The 16,523-nt window shown below is 32.1% G+C and overlaps 1 protein-coding gene across 17 annotated transcripts in view; it reads right to left on the bottom strand.

The window, feature by feature from the left end:
* The window catches only part of LOC119645078 (CUGBP Elav-like family member 4), a 683,800-nt gene that overhangs the window by 303,295 nt on the left and 363,982 nt on the right, over positions 1-16,523 (bottom strand). For 2 of the 17 annotated variants that reach the window (XM_038044963.1, XM_038044952.1), the window contains exon 1: positions 75-424. The exons of 8 other annotated variants lie outside the window; for them this stretch is intronic. The gene's annotated coding sequence lies outside the window, so the exon portion shown is untranslated. Of the gene's footprint in view, positions 1-74; positions 425-522; positions 554-631; positions 1,232-16,523 lie in introns of those variants that run through there. 7 more of the 17 variants (XM_038044954.1, XM_038044964.1, XM_038044967.1 and 4 more) reach the window with 5 other exon arrangements.

Below are 16,523 nucleotides of genomic sequence, written 5' to 3'. Positions count from 1 at the left end.
AATATATATATATATACATATATATATATATATATATATATATATATATATATATATACAATATAATCACATACGTTCACTGATAGTTTGTTCTCAAAACGATGTTGTGTTTACAGATTACAATTACAGCTTCATTTTATATACTAATTATGCTAATGTTTACGTACACAATAAGATAAAGTGAATTAGGAGAGACAGAGAAAACAATTAACTTTTGTTGAAACTGAAAATCATTTAAGTTTTTGTTTTGTTTTGTATTTTCTTCTTTTTTTTTTTTTTTTGAGTTTAAAAGAATCTTTTTTATGCGGTTCACTTTATTTCCATTAGAATATATGTTTTGGATTATTTTGAAGATTCCTTTTTTTATATTCTGGTTACTTTATAGTAGTTTTGGTGGAAAATTATTTAGAAAAGTAACTTAGAATTTTTATTATTGTTGATCAAATAAATATATATATATATATATATATATATATATATATATATATATATACCCAATATATATATATATATTGTTTTTACAAAAAATAATGTAATTTTATTTATTTTTATATTTTTGATTATTATTTTTGGTTTCGTTTTTTATTTATTTATTTATTTATTTTTTTGTTGAAAACTTTTATTGAATAACTTTTTATATGTATGTTTCTTGAACTGTGTAAATATTTTGTAATATGTGATGAAAACTCTGACAACACACGAGAGACGGTTTGACTAATGTACGACTTAACTACACAAAACTCAATATCATACTGAAAAAGGACGGCAAACGCATACAAGAAAAACAGCCAGCCAGCCAGCTAGGCAGGCAGGCAAGCTTGCAGCCAGCCTTCATGCCTGACAACAAACAAACCAACCAACCAGCCAGCCAACCAAATGAAAATCCAATCAAACAGCTAAACAATAAACAGCCACACATAGAAAAATCTTATAGCGTTCGTTTTTGAATGAAAATGAAAAACAAGTATAACGAGTAATGAACGAACTCTTTTCATAATCGAAACGAATGCAACTCGCATGTTGATAACGATTATGATGATGATGTTGTGTTTGAGAAATTTTCGTATTAAGGAAAAAGAGGCATAACGGTATAAAATTTCCCAACGAACATGTTGGCTTCAAACTAACGAAATTCATAGTAAGATTTAAATTTAAACTCGTTCCTTCAATTCACAGGTACAGTGTAAGTGCATTAAGCCGACCAAAGTAACGAATTGTTTCGTGTATTTGTGTGCAAATATATGCGTATGGATATCACTTAGTCATACATATAATAAAAATACACACACGCATTTACATTATAAACCTTAGTTTTCTTCCCCCATAACATAACACTGACATAAACTAATGATATGAGAGGCTCTTCAAACAACAGGACCATGTTGTATTTGTATTATCAACGAACTTGTAAAACACATTGAAGCACAAGCACACTTGCACTTGTACACTATAAGGATATATGTATATTTGTTGTTCATGGATGTGATGTCGGAATAAGGCCATAAGGGAAAAAGCATTTCATTGAGTCGTCGCTGAGTACTGAACCCCTAAAAAATTTGTGTTGTTGTTAAGTAAAAGATATATTTGTTGCTCTTGTTGTTGTTGTTTATATCATGTTATTGTTGTTGTTGTAGTTTTTGTTACAAACACAGTGGCTGCAATTAGTGTGAGTGAAAGGGCAATAGTTTTATTTTCCAGACTTGTTTATAAAGCTTTGTAACATAAATTTATTTTGCACGAGCAGGTTGGCATTAGTTTTTTAAAAAAAAAAATAATAATATAAAAATAATCTATATATATATATTTATATATGTATTTTTTTCTTTTTTTAAACAAACGAGATAATAGAAAAAAAAAGAACAAGAAAAAGAAAAATAAAAATACAGAAGCAAACAAGAAGAAGCACAACACAGATTTCTGTTGATGATTTTTGCATTTTAATTTATTTAAGACAAACGAAAAGAAAATAGGAAAGGACCAGCAAGACTACCATGTAACCGAGTTTTAAATTTAATAAAAGCAAAATTAAAACAGCAAAGTCATAAATTAATCCTAGTTAAGTTGTGAAAAACTTTTAAATGTATGTGTGCTTAGCAGTAGTAGTAGTAGTAATTGCAAAAATTTAAATAATTTTCTGACGTTCTCTCTTTTGCAGTTTACTTTCTTTGTTAAACATCTATTAGCATAAATATTTTTTATTATTTATCCAACTCTTTTAAAAGTTTATCAAACGATTCTTTCTATATTTATGCATTTGTTTATATTTCTTAAACAAAAATTATAAATATTTGCTTTCTTTAAGCAAATGCACAGACATTCAGGTACAGGTATGTTTATGTGAACATACCGATGTGAAAACATACATACATACAAACACACACACACACACACACACACTTATATATATATATATATATATATATATATATATATACTTACTCCATGCACTACAATGTAAACATCAAAACCCACCCGCTATTTTCATTTCGTATCTTCTCTTTTTTTCTTTTTGTACACATTGATAATATATTTCCAGTCAGAGGAGTAGAGAAATGTATATGTATCGAACATGAAATTATCAACAACACTCAACAACATTTTGCCGCTTTATTTAACATGAAATTTTCCTGATTTTTCCTATTTGAAAATCTCTTCTATGTTTTGCGACTTCAGCTCTCACATGGATGTGGTAAACACAGTAGCTGCACGTAACAGGAGAAGAGAATTCCGTTTTTCATTTTTACTCTTATATCATACATATATATATTTATATATATATTATGTTCTAATTTCTCATTGATTTTAAATCAAGTTTTGGGCAACAGAATGAATAGAATAGCTCTCACTATAAAATTATTAAAAGGAATTCATCTCATAGATTAATGCTCGGCTTAGGAAATTGATCGAAAGACAAGTGTATTATCATATAAAGCCAATGAAAGTGTATACGCCTCCGTAGTGGTGCAATCGATTGAATTGTAGACAGGAAATATTTCTAAAGCTTCGTTTGATCAATCTATAGTCAAACGCCGGAATCGTCCAAACAAAACTAAATCGATTTTTTATATGTTTATACTTAAACTCGTAGCAAAGATCAACTAAATATCGAACACCAAGGATCACGAAATAATTTCAATACGTCACTGAAAACAAATATCAATATTGTATGAGTGCAAGCACACAAGTATATGGGAACGCAGAAAAAATCATATCTGGAGAGAAATGTTGTTAACTAAAGGAAAGAAGTATTAGATGACAATAATGACTAACAGGCGCTGACTGTAAGCCTGCTATGAACAAATTTCGTACTAAAATTAAACTAAAGCTTAAAACATGACTGCATTCATCAAGAGCAATAAGAAATCCTTTCTAGAATTTCACTTGTAATCAAAGAAAAGGAGACTTCAAAGATTTTATCACAACTCTAGGCAACGGTCTTGTTGGAAAGATGCACGCTACATCAAACTTGGGAAGTAAGAGGTTGTCCATCAGCACAAGAAAATGCGAATTCTTACTAAGACGCCCGTTAAGGGGATATATGTTTGTCAATTTGTAACAATAGTAAAACCAACACATAATGTAAACTGAAAATGCTTTGTCAAAGAACGAAAATGTCAAGTTTTACGCCGAGTGAAGAGCAATCGCTGACTGTATTCCTTCTTGGCTAGAACGAGACAAAAGGCCATTTCTTGTGTATCGCATCCTAGCTGGCGATGAAATCCAGATCCACTTCGAGAATTCCAGGCGCAAAAATTCATATCCATAGCTCCAGGTGTACCATCCACTTCGATTGCAAGACTAAAGTGCTTTAACAAAGAGATGATTTTCTGTGTTCGATGGGATCAGAAGACGGTGGTCTGTTATTAGGTGTTCAACTAAATGTGAAACAGCTTATACCGAACGCTACCAACAACAACAGATGCTCAAAAAACCCCACACAAACTCAAAATGCAACTTTTGCAAATGGCACTGGGTCACATTTGCATAAAGCAAAATCGATTTATGATACGTTGGAAGCACTCATCTAAGAAGTGCTAGCACGTGCAACTTTTACCCCGATTACCAATTATTTACATCCATGCGACACGCACTTGCTGAACAGCGTTTTGTTTCTTACGATAATGTACGTAAAATGACTCGACAACTAATTTGCGTCAAACGAGCAACAGATTTTTTGATCGGGTGTGTACAAGTTGTCAAGCAGATGAGGAGGCAGGTATGGCTAGCAACGGGCTATAAAATATTTTTCGTATACTACACATATTGCGGTACAGGATGTGTCACATACGAGGCCGACCCACCTTCTATTATACTGATTGAGTCCAAATTGTTTTCTGAATTAATCTGTCCGTCTATCCGCATAACATCTGTTCATGCGTTTGTTGTTCAACCTACAGGTCGTAATTTTTAAGGTTTTTTTTTATTGAAATTTGATTCACTGTATATTTTGCCCCATAGACGAACGCTATTGGAAACGGTTCGGATGGGTCCATTTTTTCGACCGTTCCCCATATAATGTCTACAAATTTCTCGTCTAAGGTCGTTGAGTAATAGTATTTCGATATTCTAAATTGTTGGTATGCAAAAATTTAGTCCGATTAGGATAATTGTTTAAACGCCTCTTTTGTTTATATGGTAAAAATTTTATTCAAATTTTTAATTTTCAATTCTTGATTGTGAAAACTGGTTGATAATATCGCGAAGGGCTATTGTTTGGGTAAATAAAAAGTCCTAATTGCTAATATTTCTTCATTAAAATTTCTTCAAGATAGCAATTTTACATAAAAATGAAGAGGATTAAATTTGAACTATAGGGATGTATTTCTTGGGCCACATTCCGCGTAAAGTTTCTCATGAATAGTAAGCCCTTCAGAAAAATATTTAGTTCTTAATATTTGATGTTCAGAATTGGTCCGTAACATCAGTTTAACATAACAATAAGTAAGGGCATTATAGTCGGTCAAGGCAGGCATTAAATACCCTGCATCACATTACCTAATACAATTCTTATTTCTGTATGAAATCACTATTATGGGGCAATTTTGATCACCACATATCAAAACTTACACTTTCTTAGACTTAGGGTATGATCCAAAAAATAAGCCAAGATGGTCCAAATTTGCTATACTTAATTTTTTCATGTAAAATTACTATTAGGATATAATTTTCATCCTGAAGCATTGAAAATTATATTTTTTGTCGTATGACCTTCAGTTTTTTCTATGCGAAAGGCGGTTCAAAAATTTCCCCAGCCGATCCAAAGACTTCATACCAATTTGGAATGGCGAAATGCTATAACTTGGCCACTTTTCGCAAGAAAAATTTTGAAAATGACAACTTTTCAGAGATAGGGCATTATATGGGAAGTGGCCGAAAAAGTGGACCGAGGAGTCGGGGCGAAAGTCCGTTTGTGTCCCATATTTTATCGAAATATATCAAAAATTTGCGCCCTTTAGCTGGAACACAAATTTAGATGGACAGAGATCAGAGGGACAGATGGACCGACGGATAGCCGGGCAAACGAACGAGCGGACTTACATGCTTAGACCAACCCAGAGTTTGATTCTGAATCGATCGGTACAATAAAAGGTGAGTCTATCTTAAACCCTTACCCGTACTCCAAGTGGTCTAACGGATCACAAAGATGTACTTTTTAGACTGCAATATGTGTTGTGGGGTTATCATGAAAACCAAGCGCTGATAAGAAGAGAAAGCCTAATTTCTAGTCGGAAATGAAAAATAATAAAATATTTTGAAAGTAAATTATGCGATGATATGGCATCGTTCAATATGCGGGCGCTCATAAAAAAGTATGCCTTTGCAGCAAAACGAGTGAACACCTGTTATTAGGCGAAGTGGTGTATGAAGTGGTCAATCTGACCCGTCTTTAATGTTCTTAGTTGTTTCATACATAAATTTCGGTTTCATATATATAAATATGCTTAGTGTTTTTATTTTGATGTTTGATATGTCAAAAACATACCCGTACGAAAAAAACAGTGCATTCGTAAACGGCCTTTATATCTGGCCAAACTTTTACGAAAGAGGCATAATCAATGAAAGGATTGTAAATAAAATCCTGCCTTATGCCTGCAAAAGTCCTTTCATTCCTGTTGCTTGTATATCATAATAATGTCGAATTCTTATAAAGGCTACACACATCAACGTTAAATTGTTTGCTTATTGGATTTTTAAACACGACTGTGCGCGCTAATAAGAAAATTTTGAAAACTTGCAAACATTGTTGTGATCTTCTACAGCAATAGAAAAAATTTCATAAGAAAATCTTAAATCGTAGTGAGGTAAGATTAAAAATAAACAAATAAATCTGTAGTCGGATTTATTTAATTTTGTTTACATTACCGATAGCAAATCTATAAGAGAATCCGTTTTCGTTTTTATTGTTAAAAAATGGTTATCCTTACACACCCTTAAACATTTCTTATTTTACTTGTTGCACATTTCTTTTAGATACAAGAATTAACAAGTAAGGATATTATATTCACTTGTGATTGAATCTTTAATAACCGTCATGTTTGGTTGAAAAAAAAGGAAAAATATAAATTTTCATACTCCATAATATTGCGTGGGCGTAAGCGATTTTTCATATTATTGTAGAATAATGATTTTGTGGAAATTTATATCGTGTATGTGTTGTAGTTTATGAGCAACGAGCAAAATCTATGGAATACATGGGTGTTCTCACTTTCGGTTGTATAGACGTGTGAGCTTTGTAGGCGTGTCCTTTGACTTGTTTGATCCATTTTCAAATTCCCTTGCAAATTTGTAGCCGAACAGACGGCATTATAACATTATAAAATTAGGTAGGTGTGTCCAATTTGTTTTGGAGGTACTACAGCATTCCCCATAGAAAATTTTTGCAGCCTTATCTGCTGCAGTTTGCGAGTAATGAGCAAAACATCAGTTTCTTTTATTCCTTTTGAAAAACAAAGATGCCCTTACTTCACGTACGACTGTAAGCGTGTCCTTCGACCGATTTTTCCCATTTTCAGTATCAACCTGCGTGCAAGAACTGCCAATGTTTTTAAAAAATTTGAAATCGACAGCTTCGTTTTTGCGATCAGGAGAAATTTTAAAACGGGGATTAGACGGACGGACACACGGACGGTCTTAAATCAATTCCGAATTTTTTCGTCTACCAGATGTGGTGTCTCTGATGCTTCCGCTTCTGGTCGTTGCAAGCGTTTCAACAAAATCAATATATCCCTCATCTCTCGGTGATGGATATAAAAAGAAATTTAACACAAACACGGTATGGTGTGTTGCATGTTTTGTTTGATTAGGTTGTTATTATAAGTTTGTATGTTACAAACAACTGATTTTCATACATCTTCCCTCTAAATATTTTATCTGTTCAATAAGCGTGGTAGGCCATCTTGTATTATATGTGACATGAAAATTTCTCATGAAACTTTAGGTACAATTTTTGGTTAATAATTTTTGTATATATTGATTGACTTGTGTAAGGAAAATTCGCTTATATTAATTCTATTTAAAAAATGTGTATGCTTCAATAAATTTCTCTATAATTTTTGCTGCTTGCTCTCTCCAATATTAAATAGTCTCTCATTTCTGTTTTCATTCGTCTAAATCAAGTATAAGACAATAAATGTCACGGTCAAGAGAATACCGAAGAAAATTTAGAGATAATTAGATTGTTGCGCTCTTGACAAGCAACGTCGCGAACGAAGCAACAATTTGTCTTTATATATGGACATGTTTTTAAAACAAAGAAAAATCTTTATAAAAATTAATTTAAAAAATTATACATTTATGTAGCCCTTAAGTATGTTGCATAAGAGTTTTATTATAATGGGTCATATAAAAAGTCTTTGCGGTTTCTTCTCTGCGGTTTTGCGCTCCTTTTTTTAGCCTGATCTTCTCAAATGTTTCCAAACTGTGATCTGGTTGACTGTTGATGCGGTGAGTGCCTCCTCTATACCTGACAGCTTACGCGTCGGGTCTACTACCCCAGTTGCAAAATTGCATCTTTAACATCGAAGTTTGCGGAACAGGATCGAGCCAACCGCTCCTTGTTCCTTCAACATGTTTTTGCATGTTTCGTCATTTTTATAGGAAAAAGGTATTACATACCGTATTTCTTCCGGCATTTCACTCATTTCCATATCAATATAACTAGCAAAGAATTAGAGAGCTATCTCCACCAAAAATGCCAGCTGAAATGTCACCTTTTAAGCACATGGTCGTTTCAGTCAATCAATGTGAGTGTTGTCCGATTTATGGGCATCAATACCATTTCGTGGCAAAAACCTCAAAGACTTTTTATATGAGCTAACACAACGTTTCAAGATTGTAGGCGCATTTACACACATTATATAGTGGAACTTTACTAAAACTCATTCAATTAAATTTCCGAGTGTGATTTAACTATATTCCATTGCAGACCGATATTCTTATGGCTCCAAGTCTAGTATCTTAAAGTAGGCCCAAAAAATTTTTGCATATTTTTTTTGCTTATTAGTCTGTATGTTCGCATGGTGACTTATTCGAAGGATAGCAAGTACTGAAACAAAAAGCTAAAATATGGTTACGAGTCCACAAATCCCAGCCCAGTTATGATACTAATCTTAATCAACCAAATTGACAATGCCATACATGGTTAGCGAAGGTCCCATGAAAGTTTTCGGTTGTAAAAAAATGATTAAAAAAACTATGGGTAATGCCTCAGTCTCTTTTCAAGTTTTGCTGTCCATTTAGTCATATATAAGAAATGTACAAACTATATTACAGTTACGGCTATGTCCAGGAAACATCTTTCTATCCAAGTCTATGTCGGTCAATAGTGTTTACCCAAAATCATTACGTACTTTATGATTGCGAGACGTATTCGTAGGATATCCTCTGTAATTTTAATGTAGTTAAGCTTCATCTCTTCTAACGTTTCGTTTACTGGCTTTTTCTCGCCATATGTTGTTGAATAGGTTATCCTTTTTTTTTGTTCTTCTTTTTTTTAATTTCTTCTTCCTTATTTCTTATGCGTGGCTACATTTTCAAGTATCATAGTACCTATAGTATTAGGGCAGCTTTGCCGATGATATTGTAATAGCCATGGGGCAAAGAAGAACGTATCTCGTAATGCATCACTATGATGCATTTAAAGTTCCATTTAACGGTTTTATTTTTCGCAAAGGAACGCGGTAGCTACAAATGTTATGAGAAGCTTGAAAAAAATGAAAGTCGGAAGTTTTTAATATATATTCATGGACAAGCTAAGAGTTAGAGTAGATACGGATTAACGATTAATTCGCTTTAATGAAGAAGAAGGAAACGTTTTGCAATTTTTGTACATTTCTGCACAATTGGTTATGATAGTAACGTCATCATCAGATGTGAAGAATGCCTTTAAAATTAAATTAAATATATTTCCGTATATTTATTTGTATGTAGGGATTACTTAAAAATTCAATTTCAGATTATTTATTTTATTTATTTTCTTGCTTGAGAATTTTTTTCTTTAAATATTTATAAAAGTTTTGGTGTTACATACAATTTTATTTCAACATTAATTTTCTTAAATATCTTACGGCTCTCAGGGAACACATGTGCACATCTTTGATATATTTTCATTTCATTCGTATGCATAAAACCCTCAAGACAAAGTGTGTGAAACGTATGAAGCAACAGTTACGCCTAAATGTACAGACACATAATAAAATGAAAATAAATTTAAAATCAATCACCATAAATTTCTAGACACACAACTTGTCAGCATAAGAAAGGTATGTATGTATAAAAATTGTTATAGGGAAAATGTATTCGCCCTTAAAACAAATCTGGGGTAATCAACGCTTTCGAGAATAGCGTTAAAATAACAACTTTGCATTAGATATCGACGTGTCAGTAGACCACTTACGAACAAAACATTAATATGCCCTTGGTAGGTAGGGATTATATATATAAATAGTAAATTTAATATCTTGATATCTTGTGTTAATGAAAAGGTTTTATTTACGATTTATTTATTCGCTTTCCAGTTTTCCACATGACGCTCCAAAATCTCGACACGGGTCAAGGCGAGTCCCTGATTTGACTTGTAACTCCTTTAATGCGCTAAGAAATATCTTTTGAAAATATTTAAAGTTTATTCAAAAGTCATTAGAAATCGTTGAGCAGATAGATATAAGGCTGAGAGCGGCTCGAAAATTTTCAATGCTTCTGTTAAGAAATATTAAAGTGTAGGATAAAGTTCATGAAGTTGAAGTATATGGTAACGTACGATTCGCTTATCTCGTAAAATATTATCGCAGGAAGAGAATGAGGAAAAATATCTGAACATCAAACAGTATTTTTGTGGCCCTAGGAATAAATTAATGAAAGATTGACTTTAATAAAACAGAAGATCCACAACCGATTCCAAAACTTCGGAAGTGAAAATAAAGAAACATCATTTTGCACAACGACACGTAACTTAACTCCATCAATTTTAATTTCCGAAGGGAATGGCGTACATTATCTTTGATCAGTTAATGTGAACATTAGCTATTGATAAGAGAAGCGATTTTGTTGTTTTGGGTCGAAAAATGCACTTTTCCCATTCCGGCACCCGACAATCACAGAGAATCACAATCACAGAGTATTTCGACAAATTCTTACATATTTCTCGACCTATAGAGATGCCTATTAAAGAATTTTGTTTTTTGGATTAAAATTTCCATCACTTACATGGTTGGGCTGTCCTCGATTCTTACCATATCTCACAATTTATTTTTTAATTATTAAATTTTTCCTCCATTCAAAAAAAAAAAAAATGTCAAAAATTTAGATTGTCACAACTGCCGTAGCTCTTAAGCTCTTTGGCCTGTAGCTTAACAGGTCTTACGATAAAGAAAAATCTATTAATATAACTGTTCGCAATTATTATGGTTAGAAGTGTTATATGTGATAACGGATGAAGCATGTGCTCATCATTACCCTTCAGAGCGAAATCGGTAGTCAGTTGAGTGAACAGCAAACGGCAAAAGCCGTCCGAAATGACCAAGAAAGTGGTGTTACTAGAACAAGTGTACATGGGTCAGGCGCTGGAGACTTATTGACTGATATGATACGTCTTATATATATATATATGTGTGTGTGTGTGTGTGTACACATATATGACAACACTGTTGGCAGACCAAAATTTCATGACAATACGATCAATAGTTTCCAAATTACAGCTGCGATATATATATCTATATTATGCGATATAAACATTTAAGGGAAGCTTTTTAAGACCCGATCCTGGATACGATGCACACGGAGATTTTGGATGCTTGAAAATATTTAGAAGCAATCATCGGACACTCTGGTATATACACGTATAATATTTGCATAAGCAATGTGAACGAATGAATTCAACAAGCTAAGCGCGTATTTCCGTCTGTCGGTTCGCAAAATCATGTTTACAATTTCAACACTTTGCAAAGCAAACTTGGCCTCCAATCATTTTATTTTACTATTGATTTAAGAAGTTAGTGAAACTTTCGTTTAGTTGGTCAAGAAGTTGATTTTCGATTTTTATACGCTATTACTTTTATATCAAACGAACGCTACATATTTATGCGATGGAATATGTTAAAACACGATTTCTCTTACGAACAAAAACGTCCAAAGTGCGGTAACACGTAATACCAAATTTCATATGCTTTAGAGTACATTGCATACCTGTAGACAGATAGTTAGTTAAAACAAGCTGGTGGCGGATATTAGAATCTTCGGTGCAAGAGGAATACAATGTCTCTCTTGCTCCGTTCGTTCAAAATTTACTTTCAAATGTCCTCTCATTTGACTCACTATCTTAAAAACTATAGTAAGCATTTGCAAATACTGCAGATGATAGCGAGATAACCACCAAGAATATGATAAAAGTAGCGAAGAGTGCCGCGATCGATATAAAGTTTGAATGACTTGAATATGGTCGGACATTTAAAAAATGTCATAGGTAATGCACTTTGTCATAAATGCACAAGATTGGGATTCTTTACGCAGTGCCCTCGTAAACGTAGATAACATCAGGCCGCGAACAACAGGACATATAGACAAAACACTTTTTGTTTACTACATTTACTTACTTACTCTATATAATGTTTTCGTATTGAAAAGTTAATAACGTTTTACTTACTTTCTTGTATTTATGTAAGCAGATTAAGAAGCTAAGCTTGTCGAGATGCAATGAAACAAAGGATTTTTTAATCGCATTTCTCGATTGCTATCTTATAATAAATGGTAAGCCGAACTTGAGTTTTTCCAAAACAAAGCTTTTAGTGAAAAGACAATTTTTAATTGTGCTCACTCGAACCTCTTTTGTATTTAAATTAAAAATTTTACGCTTTGAACGAAATTTTCCGCACCTACCTACGGATGTTATCAATTTTTGTTTTTTTTTTTTTTTTTTTTCCAAAAACGCGTTAAGCTAATTTGATTTTGTGGTCTTCAACAGTCAAAACAAAAAAAAAAAAAAGGAAAGAAAAATCCCAAGAGATTGTTTGAAAGTTTGTAACCAAATCACTCAGCTTTTGCTTTGCCGTGGGTTTCTAAGCAAAAACTTCTAGGTTTAAAGTTGAGGAAAGTTTTCCTATCTTCTATTTTTGCTTTTTTAAACTTATTTTCATATTTTCGTAGTGTGGGTGCTTACACATTTACAATGCATAAGAGAATGTCACATACACACGCACGCACAAAGACGCACACAATCCATACTCGCCTCATAAAGAAAAATCGATAAATCATGTTTTACGACAAAAACGGGCACAAACAAAACTTAAAAAATATTAAAGGGATGGTGAAAGGTTTCATGCAATGCTGCTATTGCTGCTGTTGCGGCTACACTATCTGCATGAAGGAAAATAACAGCAAATATACATATAAGGACTTAAAACAATATACGGGATTCATTGGCCATTTATTGTTCTTCTCCGCAATTTCTTTCTTTTAGAAAGCTAAACTATAAAAAGGTTATTGTCATTATTGTTGTGCGTATGTGTGTAGAGTTAACGTATGCGCACATATCTATCAAATGATGTTTCTTTACGCAATTAGCGCAAAAATTTCTTAATTTATATGCTTACATATATATATATACTTACATATATATATATATATATATATATATTCTTATACACACGAGCTGGCAGCGTAGTAAGTTAACTCATTGTAATAGTGTGCATTTGTGCGTGTATGTCTAGTTATGTACATGAAAAACTGTGTTACTATGGCAAATCCCACAAGACGTGTTAAGGAAGTGAGCATTCCGTCTGCGAGTAATTAAGTGAACATAGTTTTACTGTATTTATTATATCGCTGAAAGTACAATTGACGCAAATGCTTTATTATTATATTAAGGCTTTTAAATATTAATTTTATATGTCTAAATATTATTCAGCTTAGAACAACTTTTTACTTTACTTCACATCGATTGATATGTACAAAGAAAATGCCGTAGCCCCATTACAATACCTGCTTTTGCTTCTTATGCTGGGATCAGATTTTGAAAGTGCCATATATGAAGTGAAAGTTGAAACGATTCATTCAAATTCCTTAGTTATATGAAATTCTTTATAAAATATTTAATCGAATACGCGAATTCCATCGTAATTTAATTTAAACTATTAGTTAGCCTGCACCCTTCGATTAGAGGATTAATGTAGTACAAATAATTTCGAAAATGTATGTAAACTAATTTTCATTCAGAATTTACTAAATTTAGCCGAGGTTTGCAAAGTGATTGTCTCGTTATTAGTAATGCTGCAAACCCTCTCGAAAAACACAGTTATTTATATGGCGACTTTTTAAAATTTAGGCGTTATATGTCGAGTCGTATCGTTTTCAATAACGTTTGTCCTTGAACCAAGAAATGTCGGTATATCAACTTTCATCAAAATGAGATCTGTAAGTTGAAGACAAGAAATTGAAACGAACAGAAGACGAACAAACGGATAGACAAGCTTAGACTCGACTCGGAAAGTGCAGAAGCACTTTCGATTGATCGATATAAGTTCGATATAAGAGGTAGGTCTATCTCGAGTCTTTTTCGGGTATTGCTACATACATATTTGCGCACAAGATTTGATATACCCTCGTACCACAAGTTGTATATGGCATAGTAAAATTGAATTGCATACTTTTGAATACATTTTAGGTACGGTGTAAGGCAGAATGTGATTGAGAAAAGCAGAAAATTGAAAAGTATCGGCTTGTTGTTCTCCTTAGAAACTGGATCGGCAAATCAATATGTTCAAATGATTTTTAAATTAAAACTAATGTATTCATTGCGAAAAATAATCCGCCTACGGTACATTGTCGGTTGTTTTTCAATTGCGTAGACTGCTATCACTAATTAGTAATTCACTTTTACAAATACTCCGGAAGGCTAATAGCATTACTAGTGTACTTGATGGTGTAGACATCTCGCTTACACTCTTTGCAAATAAATGTGTAAGTTTTGTTTGTTTGTTTATTTTTATTGTTTTAGGTGAATAATGACAAATGACAGTGAAGCGCAAAACCTGTTTTTTTTTTTTTTTTTTTTAAATTATACAAGTCTCGCATAAATACTTCACTTATCGAATCCTTACCCTTATTTCTGACATCGTTTTTTATTAACATTGTGTGTTGTCCCTACCTTTGTTTTATTCTGCGCGTTTTCATGTTTACCGAAAACGTTACTGTTATTGTTGATTATTGAAATTGATAGTTAATTAATATGGATGGCATTTGAGTGAATATATGTACACGCACACGTATATACGTAACTATATACTTTGCGTATTGTGTGTGTGTTATATACGCCTAAAGGTTTGCTATATAATTTCATTTTGTTGTCAAAACTCGGCAAACTTTTGCTAAAATGCAATTTATTCGACTTTTCTGTTGGGGCGTTATTGTCGTTGGTGTTCATTTCATACCAATGCATGCACGGAAGTTTTTCCATAATACTATTAATTTAATGGGAAAATTTAATAATATTTCTATTTTTCTATCATTCATTTATTTCTATCTCTTTCTTTCATTTTATGTTATAATATTCGCTACCTATTATAAATTTTTAAAATTGAAAGAAATGACAAGAAACAATTAAAAATTTTTTATATAACGCAATAATTCAATTTTCAGTATTTTTTCAATTAGAGGAAAAAAAAAAAAAAAATATAATAAAAATATATAAATAAATGTAAAAACCTAAAATGAATTAAATTGTTTCACTTTAATGTCAAATTCAATTAAAAGCTTACAAAATATAAAATTTTTTGTTTTTTCAAACATATATATAATCCTTATACTTTATGTTATAACGGAACCTATGTGAGTGGATTATACTAAATTAAATTTTATTTGATCAACTAAAAAATAAAAAGGGCAAATGGAAAAAGGAAATGGAAAATTCGCTATTCATAATATATGGAAAAGAAAGGAAAAAAAAAATTAAAAAACTGCCTAATTAAAGTAAATTGTTAGAGAGGCCATCCTGAAGAACGATTTCAGTTTGAGATCCGATTCATAAACAACTACTGTGTCCTATGATTTGAAAAAAGATTATTATTTGAAATTCATTACTTTTTTTTGTTCTTATAAAAATTAAACGGATAAAAAATCTCAGAATAATTATATATACCTTAGGGACATTATTTAAAACGCCTCCCATATGAAGCAAAATAATACCGTACATCATTTGTCTTGACGATATATTTGAGCTTGCGCGACTTGGAATGACTTGTAGTAAGCTCAACTTTTAATACATCAATGAATTCAGATTCATTTCCCTAATCTATGTAACACTGTGGGTATATCTGGTTGTGCAAGTTCTTGCGGTATAATCTATAATCCATAGGCAGCAATTTTTAGGATATTTTGATCATGGTAATAGACAAACCATATTTAAAATGGATTAGATCGGATCGCTTTTACGACCATTCCCCTCGGTACCATCGTAGTTTGAAAAAGCCATCATATTCATCAATTATTATATTATTAATTCTAATATTTTTCGGCAAATATCCACCAGAGCAATGGTGAAAATGGGAATGGAAATGTTCTAACAATGGGTTTTTTTTAATGAAAATTGGCCAAAAATAGTAAATTGATGTATACCGAAAATTGTGAGCTATAATTTATGAACGTAAACATATACAGAAAGACAAAAGATAGTCGGACAAATATATAAAACATAAGAGACATAACAGAATCAGATTGATAGATGGGACGAAGGGATGGCATGCTTGACTTGTTTCACCAGTGCTATAAGAAAAAATAGACTAGATTTCTTCTTAATTGTTTGACGAAAACAATCTTAATGAGCTATTCGTTAGAGAAATAAATCCAAACGATTTTTCCAAAAAAATGAAATTATACATCAATTAGCATGAGACAGAAAAATCTCAGAAACAATCATGACAGAAAATGGGAAAAATCTTATGCAGAAAAATTGATCTTTCTAAAAAAGTATACTAGACATCAATTAGAGAGAGAGAGAGAGAGAGAGAGAGAGAGAGAGAGAGAGAGAGAGAGAG

Source organism: Glossina fuscipes, unplaced genomic scaffold (genome assembly GCF_014805625.2).
Source record: "Glossina fuscipes isolate IAEA_lab_2018 unplaced genomic scaffold, Yale_Gfus_2 1, whole genome shotgun sequence".
Taxonomy (NCBI): Eukaryota; Metazoa; Arthropoda; class Insecta; order Diptera; family Glossinidae; genus Glossina; species Glossina fuscipes.
Note: the sequence above shows the minus strand (reverse complement) of the source record. Positions and strands in the feature narration are given on the sequence as shown.